Source organism: Ornithorhynchus anatinus, chromosome X1, assembly GCF_004115215.2.
Source record: "Ornithorhynchus anatinus isolate Pmale09 chromosome X1, mOrnAna1.pri.v4, whole genome shotgun sequence".
Taxonomy (NCBI): Eukaryota; Metazoa; Chordata; class Mammalia; order Monotremata; family Ornithorhynchidae; genus Ornithorhynchus; species Ornithorhynchus anatinus.
The window spans coordinates 46,254,441-46,269,477 of NC_041749.1; the positions used below are offsets into that span (position 1 = coordinate 46,254,441).

At 48.0% G+C, this 15,037-nt stretch overlaps 1 non-coding gene across 1 annotated transcript; it reads right to left on the reverse strand.

Annotated features, from left to right (window-relative positions):
* Positions 1–8,655: 8,655 nt before the first annotated feature.
* On the reverse strand, positions 8,656–8,793 carry LOC114807257. Its single transcript, XR_003755308.1, has one exon. It is a non-coding gene; the product is annotated as a small nucleolar RNA SNORA7 (small nucleolar RNA).
* Between the last annotated feature and the right edge of the window lie 6,244 nt (positions 8,794–15,037).

Here is a 15,037-nt window from a genome sequence, read left to right on the forward strand (position 1 = left end):
AGATCAGAAACACTTAAGGCATATCAGCACCACCCCCACCACTCTACTCTCCCTGGGGGTGGTGAGCAACATTGGTGGTCACTTACCACTATTTACTGGACCCCTTCCAGGTCCTGACAAGGGGAGGAATCCTTTCCCTTCTCTCAGTCCCTAGCTCAGTTGGGTTAGCAATTGAGGCTGTTTGAAGTTGGATTCAGGCTTGGCCTGACCATCCTTGAGGAGGGTGGGCTGCCTAGAGTCTTCCCTCAGAGCACAGCTGAGCCCACCCCTGGAGAAGCAGTGGAGAAGTACTGCCCAGGGCCCTGGCCCCCGACCCCTTATCCCAGCTGCATCATCATCATCATCATTACTGTCACTGGTATATCTACCCCAGTGCTAGGTACAGTGTTAGGCACATTGTAAATGCTTAACACTGTACCTAGCACTGGGGTAGATCACTGGGCCCCACAGTCTCAGTAGGAGGGAGCACAGGCATTGAATCCCCATTTTGAAGATGAGAGAACTGAGGCACAGAGAAGTGAAGTGACTTGCCCAAGTCCACACAGCAGGAAAGTGGTAGAACCAGGATAAAAACCAGGTCCTCTGACTCCTAAGCCACTGGTCTTTCCACTAGTCCATGCCACTTCTACATCTGCTGGTACTCCCTTTTCCAGCAGTAGGGCTGGAGCTCTGCACAGAATCCTGGCCCCATGCTCAGAGCAGCGTTTTCCACACACGTTAATAGGAATAATGATTAAGGTATACATTAGGCACTAATTCTGTAACAAGAGTTGTGATACATACAAGCTAATTAGCTCAGGCACAGCCCCTGGGGTTCACAGATATGAGGTTCATACCCAAGTGGGTATCTCACCCTACTTTTCCAGATGAGGAAATTGAGGCCCAGGAGGACTCGGGAGGCCGGTGGCAGCACTGGGACTTAAACCCAAGTTGTTTCTCTATCTCCAGGTTCGAGCTCATTCCACAAATTCATGTTGCCTCTGTTGATGCAGAGCTATTTTTGTATGTCATCTGTTTAATTCTTACTCTATGCCAAGCAGTGTACTAAGCTCTGGGGTAGGTACAAGCTAATCAGTTTGGAAACAGTCCATGGGGCTCACAGTCTTAAGCTCCATTTTACAGGTGAAGTAATTGAGGCACAGAGAAGTATGGTGACTTGCCCAAGGTCACACAGCAGACAAGTGCTGGAGCCTGGACTAGAAGTCAGGTCCTCCTAACTCCCAGGCCTGTGCTGTATCCACCAGGGCACACTGCTTCTCATCAGACCTATTTCCCTCCTATATCCTGGTGGTGGGCAGCAGAGAGGGGGAGGACACTATCTTCCAGTGATGGTCTCATCTGTTCATTCATTCATTCAGTCACATTTATTGAGTGCTTACTGTGTGCAGAGCACTGTACTAAGTACTTGGAAAGTACAATTCAGCAACAAATAGAGACAATCCCTGCCCACAACACGCTCACAGTCTAGAATGTGGGAGACAGTTATCAAAACAAGTAAACAGGCAGAGGAAAAGGGGGGCTTAGTTTGGGAAGGCCTCCTGGAAGAGGTGAGCCTTCAGTAGGGCTTTGAAGGTGAGGTGGGGGGGAGTGTGATTGTTAATGTATTTGTTAAGTGCATACTATGTGCCAAGCAATGTTCTAAGCATTGCCATCAGACCTCCCCAGGAAAGCAGAAGCCTCTTCCATCCTCCAGGAACACCACTCAGTAGTCCACAACAGAACCGACCCTTTCAGACAATTAAGAAGTCAGGATTCCACAGGGAAAAGTGAAGGACCAGCACAGCACATTTCTCCAGTGACGCTGGCCAGATCCCCTACCAGGTGGGGCTGGGATGAGACCTTTCCCCCTTCCCACAGTGCTGCCAATCTACAGGTCAACTCTCTACAAGCTCTATTGAGTCATACTTACTTGTGCATTTAGCCCACATCCAAGTAAAGGATGAAAACATGCAGTTAGGATGAAGCATTGGTGGAACTTTGAATCATTGGCATGAAGGAAGTAAGGATGTCTCACTTTTCTAAGGAAATTGAGTTACTTTTCTGAAATAATGGTATTTGTTAAGTGCTTTCAATGAGCCAACCACTGTATTAGGCACTGTGGTAAATACAAGATAATCAGATCGGACACAGACCCTATCCCACATGGGGCTCACAGTCTAAGTAGAAGGGAGGTCAGGCATTGAATTCCCATTTTACAGCTGAGGAAACTGAAGCACAGAGAAGTTAAGTGATTTGCCCAAGGTGACACTGCAGACAAATGGCAGAGTTGGGATCAGAACCCAGGTCCTCTGACACCCAGGCCCACGCTCATTCCACTAGGCTGTGATGCAGGTCTATGTTAACACCGACAGATGGGTTTTCTGGATTCTTGGCTATGAGATAGCTACAGACATTCCCCCACCCAGGAAAACACAGCTGAAAACAACACGTGTGAGAAATCCAACCTGGCCCCAGGTAAACATTGCCCTGTCAGGGAGTGGCAAAATGTTTCAATTGAAAAATACCTCAGAAATATTGACTGCGATCTGGGTTTTTCTAGTTGTGTTTACACACATAAATAGTATAGATAAATCAGGCCTCAAGATATTCTTTAACTGGTGATTAGAATTGAGAAGCCAGTATAAAAGATACAACTCCCCAAATAAAATGCAAACACCAGAATGAAGCAATTTCACTAAGTATAGTAAATACCAAATTCACCTCCTCCCTCCTCTTGCCCCTCCAATAAACCCCACACACACACTAACCACAGGAGAGGAGGAGGACAACTCCAGAAGGTGACAAAAATCCATGGGCATCTATGGCCTTGGACTCTGGAAGTGGGATCTTGAGGCTGGTTGTCCTCCTGGACTGCCATATTCAGGGTGAGCAAAATGCTAATATCCCAAATTCTTCCATCTCCATCCTTGACTCTCCCTCCAGTAGCTCAGCATGGACCACTTTAGACCACTCTCCCTTCTCAAGCCCTGACTCTCCCTCTTTGCCTCTCTCTGGCCACTCCTCTTCAGTCTAACAGGCTCCTCCTCTGCCTCCCACCCTCTAAGTATGGGAGTCCCTCAAGATTCTGGGTCACCTTCTCCATCTACATCCACTCCTTTGGAGAACTCATTTGCTCCTAAGGCTTCAAATCACCATCCCTGTACAAACAAATCCCAAATCTACCTCTCCAGCTGCTACCTCTTTCCTTCCTTGCAATCTTGCATGTCCTCCTGGTTTAAGAACATATCTATTGAGATGTCCCACCATCACTTCAAACTTAACATGCCCAAAATAGAACTCCTAGTCGCCCAACCTTAACCCTGTCTGCTCCCTGATTTTTCACATCACTATACAATACCATCATTTTCTGTTTACAAGTCCACTATCTTGGACTTATTCATCCTCAACTCATCTCTGTTATTCAACTCACATATTCTTCCTGTCATTAAATCCTGTCAGTTCTCCCTACACAACTGCTACCACACTGGGATATGCTAAGCACATCGACCATCGAGAGGACTACATCAGCCTCCTCACTCAGCTCCCTCCCTCCAGTCCCTATCTCACTCTGCTGCCCAGATCATTTTCCTAAAAAAATACCTTGAGTACACATCTTCTCAGTCATCATAAACCTCCAATGGTTCCCCATCCATATCTGCATTCTACAAAAGCTCCTTACCATCATCTTTAGGGCAACCAATCAGCTCTCCCCTTCCTATTTTACATCACTAATCTCCAATACAACCCAGTCCTCACACTTCACTCTTCTAAAGCCCATCTACTTATTGCACCTCAATCTCGCCTATCTTGCACCACCGACCTCTTGCCCACATCCTCCCTCTAACCTGGAACTCCTTCCACTTCTCTCACCATCTTCAAAGCCTTATTAAAATCAGATCTCCTCCAAGAGGCCTTCCCTAAGCCCTCATTTACACACTAGTTTCACCCACCCCTCTCCATCACCTATGCACTTTAGTCTGTACCCCTTAAGCACTCTGAAACCCCACCTTCAGCCTCACTACACCTATGGACACATCCTTATACTCTGCTGCTTCCCTCATCCATAGTTTAATGTCGGTTTCACCTGCTAGATTGGAAGCCACTAGAGGGCAGGCAACATGTCTACCAACTCTATTGTATTTTGCTTTTCCGAGAGTTTAATATACCCAGGGAGCATTTGATAGATTCCATTGATTTGATTAGATTATCTCTAAATCTCTCTCTAGGTCTCTAACAACGCTACTCTGCTCACACAGCCAACATCTGACCTGGACATTTCACATGGTTATGCAGACCTCTTAGCATCCTGTTCCACCTCTACTACCCAATTGGACTACACCAGATGGCAGGTCAAGTGATTGTGAAGCCACCCTCAGCCTCCAAAGGAGGATAATCCCCAGTGGAATCTGTCCAAACACTGGCCAGCCATTTTCAAGGCATTCTTCATTGCACGGTTCTTGTACAATTGATTATCCAGAGTTTTGAAGAGGGACCAAATTAGAGATTGTCATTTGCTTTAAAGTATCCAGAAGAGGCTCTCTGAAACTCTGTCACTGTCCTCTCTCACCACTGTCTGACCAATTGGTGACAGAACAAAATTATTTTCTCCCCCCATATACTGCCATGTGGGGAAAGGTTAATTAATATTAAGACTTTACCTTGCCTATTAAGCCACCACATATTTATATATAAAATTTTTAAAAAAAGAAACCATGAGAAGGTATCATTATTAGGTTACTTGACCCTGACCCAAAGATGAAATTTCATTAGCTAGATTTACTATTTGTGGAGAAATCTTCAAATTTTTAAATTTATTCCTTGAGACATTATTAATCATCTCCTGCATTTATAGTATGAGCTGGAACTCTGACTTTTTTTAAAATGGTATTTATTAAGCACTTACTATATGGCAGAGACTTCTGTAAGCATTGGGGTAGATACAAGTTAATAAGGTCGGACACACTCCCTATCCCACATAGGGCTCACACTCTTGATCCTCATTTTACAGTTAAGGTAAATGAGGCAAAGAGAAGTTAATGTACTTGTCCAAGGTCACACAGCAGACAGGTGGCAGAGCCAGAATTAGAACCCAAGTCCTTCTGACTCCCAGGCTCATGCTCTATCCACTAGGCCATGCTGTTTCTCATGAATATGACTTCATATTATACTTCAATTTCAAATGCTTTCACACTGCTTTTTAAATTGCTGATGCTCACAGAGAACAATCTGTGATTGTGTGTAACCTTCCGTCCGGAAAGGTAAAGGAGTAAAATATCAAGCAAAGGAGATGGAGAAGTCTTGTGAATAAGTTGAAAGAAGTTTTCTCAGAGCACAACTGCATCTGTGCATGGGGTTGAGACCATATTAGCCATTGGAATTCTCCCTTCTCTGGGCTAAGAGACCTTTCCCAGTGGACAAGGCACTTTAGAAGCTCACTTTTGGTGACCTTTTTCTGGTCTTTTTTCTCAGACTCTGCACATACATCAAGTCTACCCCTCCAACCCTGATCTCTCTCCTCTACAGTCTCTCGTTTCCACCTGCCTTCAGGACAATGTCACCAGCCCCCCAGTTCATACCAACCAGGACCTTCCTGGACCAGGGGAGCCTCAGTGACACGTAGTAGAAGTCAAACCACACATCTGACCACCAAGGGTACAGTGAAAAGTTGTTTACTTGGCTTTACCAACATGCAAAGGAGTGACACATACACTCACTCTGCCACCCAAGGGTCCGATACCAGTCTGTGGCCAAATGAGCCCTTTCAGCCAATGCTTCTTCTTTCCACTTCCAAGTGCTGCTGCCTCCTCCTCCTCCTGCTGCTGCTGAGCACTGCTCTCCTGCTGCTTCTCCTGCTCTCAGCATACTTCCTCCTTGGTTTTCTGCATATTTCTGCTCCTTTGCATGCTACTTCCAAGTGCCCCCACCTTTCAGCATGCCTCAAAGCAACCAGCTTAGGCATGGCAGCTGTGGCTCTATGTAGCAGTCACTGATTGGTCCAGGCCTGTTACTGGGTAAAATAGGGAGAGAAAGCCCCACCTCCCTCCATGATCCACCCCCACAGGCCTGCAATCACCTGCCTCGAGTAAAGCCCATCAGTGCCTTTTCAAAGTCTCTTCCTTGTTGTTCATGGGATCCGTTAGTCACTAAAAAGGCAGTTTATCTTGGGCTCAACACAGACATCACTTCTTGGAGGTCCCACCAACACCTCAAACTTAACGTGTCCAGAACAGAACTTATCTTTCTGCCCAAGCCCTGTACTCCACCTGGATTTCCTATCACTGTAGATAGCACCACCATCCTCCCTGTCTCACAAGCCCGGAACCTTGGCATTAGCCTCGACTCATCTCTCTCATTCAACCCACACATTCAATCTGTCACCAAATTCTGCCTGTTCAACCTTCACAACATTGCTAAAATCTACCCTTTCCTCTCCCTTCAAACTGCTACCACATTAATCCAAGCACATATTCTATCCCACCTTGATTACTGCATCAACTTCCTTGCTGCCCTCCCTGCCTCCTGTCTCTCACTACTCCAGTTCACATTTCACTCTGCTGCCTAGGTCATTTTTCTATAAAACCATTCAGTCCCTGTTTCCCCACACCTCAAGAACCTGCAGTGGTTGTCCATCCAACTCCACATCACACAGAAACTCCTTACTTTGACAGGCTTTAAAGCATTCAATCACCTTGCTCCCTCCTATCTTACCTCCCTGACTTCCTACTACAATTTAGCCCACACACTTTGCTCCTGTAATGCTAACCTACTCACCAAACCTCAATCTTTTCTATCTCTCCACCTTCCTCTTGCCCACGTTTTGCCTCTGGCCTGGAACACCCTCCTTCATATCCAACAGGCAATCATCCTCCCCAGTCAAAAGAACAACTCCAAGAGACCTTCCCCTACTAAGCCTTTATCTCTTCTTCTCCCAATCCCCTCTGCATCACCCTTCCACTTGCTTTTGAACCTTTTATTCACTCCTCCTTCAGCCCCAAAGCACTTATGCACATACCTGTAATTTATTTATATTAATGGCTGTATTCTCCTCTAGACTGTAAGCTCATTGTAGACAGGGCATGTGTCTACCATCTCTGTTATATTGTACTCTCTCAAGCTCTTATTGCAGTTCTCTGCACAGTAAGGGCACAATAAATACAATTGATTGATTGATTGATAGGATATAGGCTGGACCAGAGCCTATGGGCAGGACTGAAAAAGCAGGGTAGACAGGGAGCAAGAGATGGCCAGAGTCAGAGAGGCAAATACATAGAAATGGAGAGGAAGAAAGTGAAAGGGAATGGAGTGCAGAGAAGGAGAGAAAGAGATGGAGAAAAGGAGCACCTCAAAGTAAGAGATGATCTGGTTGGTTTCGGGAAGGGTGAAGTGTCTGCATTCTATCCACTCAACCAGAGCAGAGCTTCTCCAAGTACAAAGTCATCTTTGTGTCCCTGACTGGGCCGTGGTCACATGGGCCAATCAGACCCTTGTCAGTCATATACTCCCAGGGTCCTTTGAGGCCTTCAGGATTAGAGCTGCAGTCCATGCCTGGGCAGGAAAGAGCCTCGGAGAGCCTCCTCAGCAACAGCGGATACATCCAGCTCCTCATCCCCTTTAGCGCAAATGTTGACTGGGCCACTCATTTCCATTAAGACTGTGGGGCTGTTTGCATTCCTTGTAGTACAGCTGAAAGTTTGTGCTCCCTGAACTCAAAGAAAAGAGGTTAATATTTGGGTCATCCAAAAAGGGAAATCCATTCTTTCCTTCTGAGCCTTACCTTATTCTTCCTTTAGTGCACACAGTGAGGAAGGTGTGTGTGAATTTTGGTGGCATTTAATTCTCCCTTTTAGTTTAATTCCCTGATACAGAAAGGCCCATGTCAAGCTCTCCAAGGGCATGTAGCATGTATTCAGTCACTAGAAATAGGAGCCATGATATAACACATACCCACTGGATGCAGTGCAGTGTATTGAGTGCTAGGGAAAGTACAACAGAAGCGCAAGACCAGTTCCCTACCCAGATGGAGCTTCCACTCTAAGGTGGGAGACATTTAATCTGGGGCACATTCCTAATAATGATTATAGTGATATTTGTTAAGCGTGTTATCTATGTGTCCAGCACTAGCGTAGAGGCAATACAATCAGATCAGACTCAATACCTGACCCACATGGGGTTCACAGTCAAATATGGGAGGGACAGCAGGTATTGAATCCCCATTTTATAGCTAAGGAAACTGAGGTACAGAGAAATTAAGTGACTTGATCGAGGTCACACAGCAAGCAAGTGGCAGAGCCAGGTTTAGAACGCAGGTCTCATTGATTTCTAGGCCAGTGCCTTCAATTTCTAGTTAGAAACAAGAGAGGTGTGAAACTATCGATTCTTCAGGGAACAATGAGACATTCTGGCACAGGCTCATTCTGAAACCTGGGTTTTGTATGCAGTATATGACTTGCTTTGTCTTACGCTGTCGAGTGGTCTCCAACCCATAACGACTCCATGGATACATCTCTCTCCCAGAATGTTCCACCTCCATCTGCAATCATTCTAGTAGTGTATCCATAGAGTTTTCTTGATAACAATACAGAAGCGGTTTACCCTTGCCTTCTTCCACGCAGTAAACTTGAGACTCTGCTCTCGACTCCCTCCCCTGTCGCTGCTGCCCAGCACAGTTGACTTTTGACTTGTAGCAGATTATCTTCCACTCGCTACGCATTGCCCAAGCTAGGAATGGAATGGGTATGCCTCTGCTTGACTCTCCCTCCCATAGCCGAGACTGGTAGAGTACTGGAAACTCTCCAGGTGCGATCCTGAGAGGGAAAGTGTATGACTAAGCAGCACTAAAACGTAAACAAAATGAAATAAAGAGACTCTGAGTGAGGATTATTTCCTGAGCATTGTGGTCCCCACCACAGTCTCAGCCCAACAAAATGAGGTTTAACCAGAGTCACTTTTGACTTTTGTCCTCTCTGCCCTGCCTTGATTAAGCTTTGTCTGTTAGGCAGCAATCAATGGTATTCAATGAGAGCCTACTGAGGGTGACGCACCATACTAAATTCTTGGGAGAGTGCACAGAAGGAAGACTGCTCACTCCCTGCCTTCAATCAACTAACACTCTAACGCAGAAGTTGGCTGCTTCTGGCTCACAAGCCATATCTGGCTTTCCTTGGAATTAAATGTGCAAGGATGCCCACTCTGAGCAGATCATGTCACTGGTTTCACACCCAAAGCCTTTTGGGCAGGTTGTAGCTGACCCATCTCATGTCTTTGAGCCAAAAAGAGACCAAAAGGGTACCAAGATGGCAGCACCACCCATTGTCCCCTGCCAGGGTCCAGTGTGGGATGCACTGGGGTTCCCATCATCCTCACCAGATGGTAGGAGGTGCTCTCTTCCCCTCCTCTGAGGTGCCCATGCCAGCAACAGCTCTATCAGCACCCCCAAGTGTGCCAGCCATCCCAGGTAGTGAAGGGGACCACCCATTCCCCAAGGGACTCAGGGCAGGGTGCAAGAGAACAGTTTTGTGCCCAGTTCCTCTTGCACTGCTACCGGCAGGGGAGTGTCAGGCCAGGGGTAAGAGCAGGCCCCACGAAGTCTCCTCAGGTCCTGGGAAAATTTGTTTCACTCTCCACATGCACTGGCTTTGGAGCAGCTGCAGAGTGAAGTGCAGCTTCACAGCACAGGAGGAGGAGGAGAGAGTGAGATGGTGATAACATAGCAGGGTTTGCTGCTCTGGCACCTACCCCCACCCTTCCCAAATGACCACAACTAGCAATAAGTTCTCTCTCTCTACCTATCTCTATCTCTGTCTCTCCTATCTCTCTGTCTACCCACATTCTCTCCTTTACTCTTCTCCTCTTCGTTCTCCTTCATCTTTTCCTGTCCTCTTCCTCCTCTTTTTTTTATTTTTCCTCCACTTTTCCCTCTCTCCACCTCTATGTCCCATTAGAAAACATCCCTGTGAGTCCAATATTAACTTCCAATTCTTCCCGTTTTCTCGGGACACCTCCACAAGGACGTTAGCTCCTTTAAACGTGTGTTTGGATTGTAGGATGGGCTCTTTGAGTACCAGCTATTCCAAGATTTCCTTTCTTCTGGCCCTTTTGCATGAAAAGAGCTCTCCTCTAGCAGGACCAGCAGGCAGATCAACCTGAAAGGGGGAATAATTCAAGAGTGGACGTTCATGAACCGGCCCTAGAGGAGCCGTTCAGACTCCCCCTCTTGAATCAGCTGCAGGTGTGAGATTCTTGGGCAGTGACGTTTACCGCTACAGGATTGGGAAGCGTCTAGGGCAAAGGCTGGCGGAAAAAGTTGGCTTGGAGATTAAAGCAAAAGATGGAAAAAAAAGCAATATCGAAAGAAACTGTTTACTTCAACACCAAAACCCCACTCTAGTTCCTATAAATAAAAACATTCCTCGCCAAAGCATTACGTTACCAGAGAGCTATTTCCTGGGAAGACGTCCTCTTTGAGCACATTCCTCTAAACGCTGTGTGGGGGGCCAGCAATGGGTATTCCACACAGATGAACGTGGTAGAAAAGGAGTGGAAAGAAAGACGTTCACTGACCCTGTGGCCAACCTTTCATGCCGAGAAATTCTTTCCAGATGTCTGGAATGAGGCTATGTCACTGAGTGACATCACCTAAACCCAAGCCCCTCCCTCTCTATCATAGAGAAGCAGCGAGGCTTAGTGGAAAGGGCACGGGCTTGGGAGTCAGAGGTCATGGGTTCTAATCCCGACTCCGCCACTTTTCTGCTGTGTGACCTTGGGCAAGTCACTTCCTCAGAGGAGATCTCCTCCCTCCTCGCAAGTGCCACCCCCTCCACCTGCGCCTCGAACCCAATTCCCTCTCACCTTATTAAAACCATCGCCCCTGCCCTCCTCCCTTCCTTAACTTCTATTTTTAACCACTCAATCTCCAATGGCTCCTTCCCCTCTGCCTTCAAACATGCCCATGTCTCCCCCATCCTAAAAAAACCCGCTCTTGACCCCACTTCCCCTTCCAGTTATCGCCCTATCTCCCTACTACCCTTCCTTTCCAAAATCCTAGAACGAGTCGTCTACAATCGATGCTTAGAATTCCTTAACTCCCATTCTCTCCTGGACCCCCTCCAATCTGGCTTCCGTCCCCTCCACTCTACCGAGACTGCTCTCTCTAAGGTCACCCATGACCTCCTTCTTGCCAAATCCAATGGCTCCTACTCCAGTCTAATCCTCCTTGACCTCTCTGCTGCCTTTGACACTGTCGACCATCCCCTCCTCCTCCATACCTTATCTCACCTTGGCTTCACGGACTCCGTCCTCTCCTGGTTCTCCTCTTATCTCTCTGGCCGGTCATTCTCAGACTCCTTTGCAGGCGACTCCTTCCCCTCCCATCCTTTAACTGTTGGAGTTCCTCAAGGGTCAGTTCTTGGCCCTCTTCTGTTCTCCATTTACACTCACTCCCTTGGTGAACTTATTCGCTCTCACGGCTTTGACTACCATCTCTACGCAGATGACACGCAGATCTACATCTCCGCCCCGTCCTCTCCCCCTCCCTTCAGGCTCGCATCTCCTCCTGCCTCCGGGATGTCTCCACCTGGATGTCGGCCCGCCACCTAAAACTCAACATGAGCAAGACTGAGCTCCTCATCTTCCCTCCCAAACCCGGTCCTCTCCCAGATTTCTCTATCACCGTGGATGGCACGACCATCCTTCTCGTCTCTCAGGCCCGCAATCTCGGTGTCATCCTTGACTCATCTCTCTCGTTCACCCCACACATCCTATCCGTTACCAAGACCTGCCGGTTTCACCTCTACAATGTGGCCAAGATCCGCCCTTTCCTCTCCACCCAAACGGCTACCTTACTGTTACGAGCTCTCGTTATATCCCGGCTAGACTACTGTGTCAGCCTTCTCTCTGACCTCCCTTCCTCCTCTCTCGCCCCGCTCCAGTCTATTCTTCACTCCGCTGCCCGGCTCATCTTCCTGCAGAAACGATCTGGGCATGTCACTCCCCTTCTTAAACAACTCTAGTGGTTGCCTATCAACCTCCGCTCCAAACAAAAACTCCTCACTCTAGGCTTCAAGACTCTCCATCACCTTGCCCCTTCCTACCTCTCCTCCCTTCTCTCTTTCTACCACCCACCCCGCACGCTCCGCTCCTCTGCCGCCCACCTCCTCACCGTCCCTCGATCTCGCCTATCCCGCCGTCGACCCCTGTTTCCTCCCGCGGTCCTGGAACGCCCTCCCTCCTCACCTCCGCCAAACTGATTCTCTTCCCCTCTTCAAAACCCTACTTAAAACTCACCTCCTCCAAGAGGCCTTCCCACACTGAGCTCCTCTTCTCCCTCTACTCCCTCTGCCATCCCCCCTTTACCTCTCCGCAGCTTAACCCTCTTTTTCCCCTTTTCCCTCTGCTCCTCCACCTCTCCCTTCCCATCCCCACAGCACTGTACTCGTCCGCTCAACTGTATATATTTTCATTACCCTATTTATTTTGTTAATGAATTGTACATCGCCTTGATTCTATTTAGTTGCCATTGTTTTTACGAGATGTTCTTCCCCTTGACTCTATTTATTGCCATTGTTCTTGTCTGTCCGTCTCCCCCGATTAGACTGTAAGCCCGTCAAACGGCAGGGACTGTCTCTATCTGTTGCCGACTTGTTCATTCCAAGCGCTTAGTACAGTGCTCTGCACATAGTAAGCGCTCAATAAATGCTAATGAATGAATGAATGAATGAATGAATGAAGGTTGGGGGCAGGGACTGGTGTGTCGACTCTTTAGTGGAAGCAGCCCGGGACTCCCTTCTGTCGTGGAGCCTCAGTCCAAGGAAGGCAAAGGTAACATCTACTTCTCTCCCCCATTTGATTAGAAGCTCTTTGTGGAGAGGGAGCATATGGTCCACTTCCCCCAAACCAGCCTCTTTCATGTCTTGCTTGACACAGGGAGAACAGGCAAGGGAGTGTGAATGGCTCAGTGCGAACCATCTTCATGGCTGCAAAAATAATTCAAGCACATGACCTGCTGGCGGCTGGACAGACCTTTCCCCTCTTAACTATTAGTCTGATGCTTGCTCACTCAAATGGCAAAAGACCATAAAAGGTGCACTTCTGCATTTTCGTGGACCCAGCGTGCATGTGCAAGAGATACTCTTTCAAAGATGCTCACGCTCAAAGCGCCCTCTTTGAACTGAAGGATGACTCTGCTTCTGTTTCTTCCCCAAAGGCTTGTACGGTGCTTTGCACTTAGTAGGTGCTCAGTCAGTACCTTCAACTGATTTATCGACTGAAGAGAAGCAGTCTCAAAGAGACACCCAGAATGGAAAATACCAGAAAATTGGCACTCGTTTGGAAAAGCGGGAATTGAGGATGTGGACGGTGCTGACCTCCACCCCCACTGCCGCGTCTTCTCGTGGCGCTACACTGGTGGTCAGGGGCTGGCAGATCGGCCGCAGCCGAAATCTGATCCCTGGCTAAAAGGGACATTCTCTCAACTCCTGCACCTAGGTTGGGCTTGGGGTACCCCAGAGCCCCCTGAGGATAAGGGGAACCCATGGCATCCTAAACACCCCACACCCATCTCCTCTAGAGACAGTCTCTCTGAGCGAGGCCTCTCCTTTCCAGTTGGAGACCCTCGATGCCAACCACCTGTGATCAACCTAGTGGCCCCGGTGGCTGGAGATGGGATATGTTGTACCCCTCTCCCTCTGCAACGAAACGTGAATCCTGATCTCTAATACATATTGGTAACATGCCTTCTCTCCACAGGTCCCCATTCTTGTGGTCTGCAGAAACAATGGGCTTGCATTGGTCTAAATTGGTCCCAGAGTAGATGGGATTTATCTGTGCCCCAGTGCTGGACAGCTTCAGGGAGAGAGAGGCAGGGCAGGTTTCTGAAAAACAAATTTTCCAGTGGAGCTGAATGTGGGATTCCCACTCACTAGGGATTAGAGACCTTGACTCAGAAAACTACAATCCTCACCTTGCCCACTTGGTGCCAATTACAATACCATCTTGCTGTCCTTTCCCTGGGGCCATGAAGAGAGTGCAATTTGCATAAGAGGCACTTGGTTGGCTTAAAGATTTGTTTGGGTGTCCTATCAGTTTTATCAATCTTGAGGAGAAGGGATTGAACTACAGTCCAACATGGCACTGCATCTGCCTGAGAGCTGAGACCAGCCTGGTACCCGCCACTATGTGGGCCCAGTGTGGACATCTGGGGGTGGGGGAGCGGGGGTGAGTTGGGGGCCCATTTGGGAAAGGGGAAAAAATAAGTATTTTTTCAATAGAAAGAAAATAAACACAAGGGGACGGGAGGACCCGCCTTTCTTGCTCACCCCACTCTGGATGTTGCTCCAGAGCCTGGCACGACTAGTGGGGAGAGGGGCCTTGGGTGGCACAAACCCTCAGGGGCTGAAGTCAGTCTGGCAAGGAGCTCCAGGTGCTTTCCTGCTTTCCCTGTTCTGGTCTCCACTCTGGACCCTGGGCTAATGAGCCAGGAGAGTGGAGGAAAATTCACCTCCTTCCCTCCAGCCACCACTAGAGAGGAAATGATGTACACCCACCTCTCTCTTCACCTACACAGGCTTCAGTTTCAGAGGAAACTGCATGCACGTGGCCCCAGTGGACAGTCCACTCCCCACAGGTGTCTTCCCTTCTTCCTGCTAAGTTTCAAGGAAAGTCTTGCCTGGCTCCTCCCTGGCACTGCCCACTCCTGGGGAGACCGGAGATGTAGTGTTTTATACTGTGAGACAATCCATCAGTAGCCATTATAAGCCTCTCATTTGTCAGTTGGTCATATCATCACCTCATTAGCTATTCACAGTGAAAAATGCACCAACCCAACGTGGAACCCTAGGCATTTAGGAGAGTACAATAGAGTTGAAAGATATGATCCCCGCCCTCGAGGAGACAGACACTGAAATAACACAGGTAGGCAAAGTAACAATCAATCAATCAATCAATCATATTTATTGAGCACTTACTATGTGCAGAGCACTGTATGAAGGACTTGAGAGAGTACTATACAACAGTGGACACATTCCCTGCCCATAATGAGCTTACAGTCTAGAGGAAAAGCAGA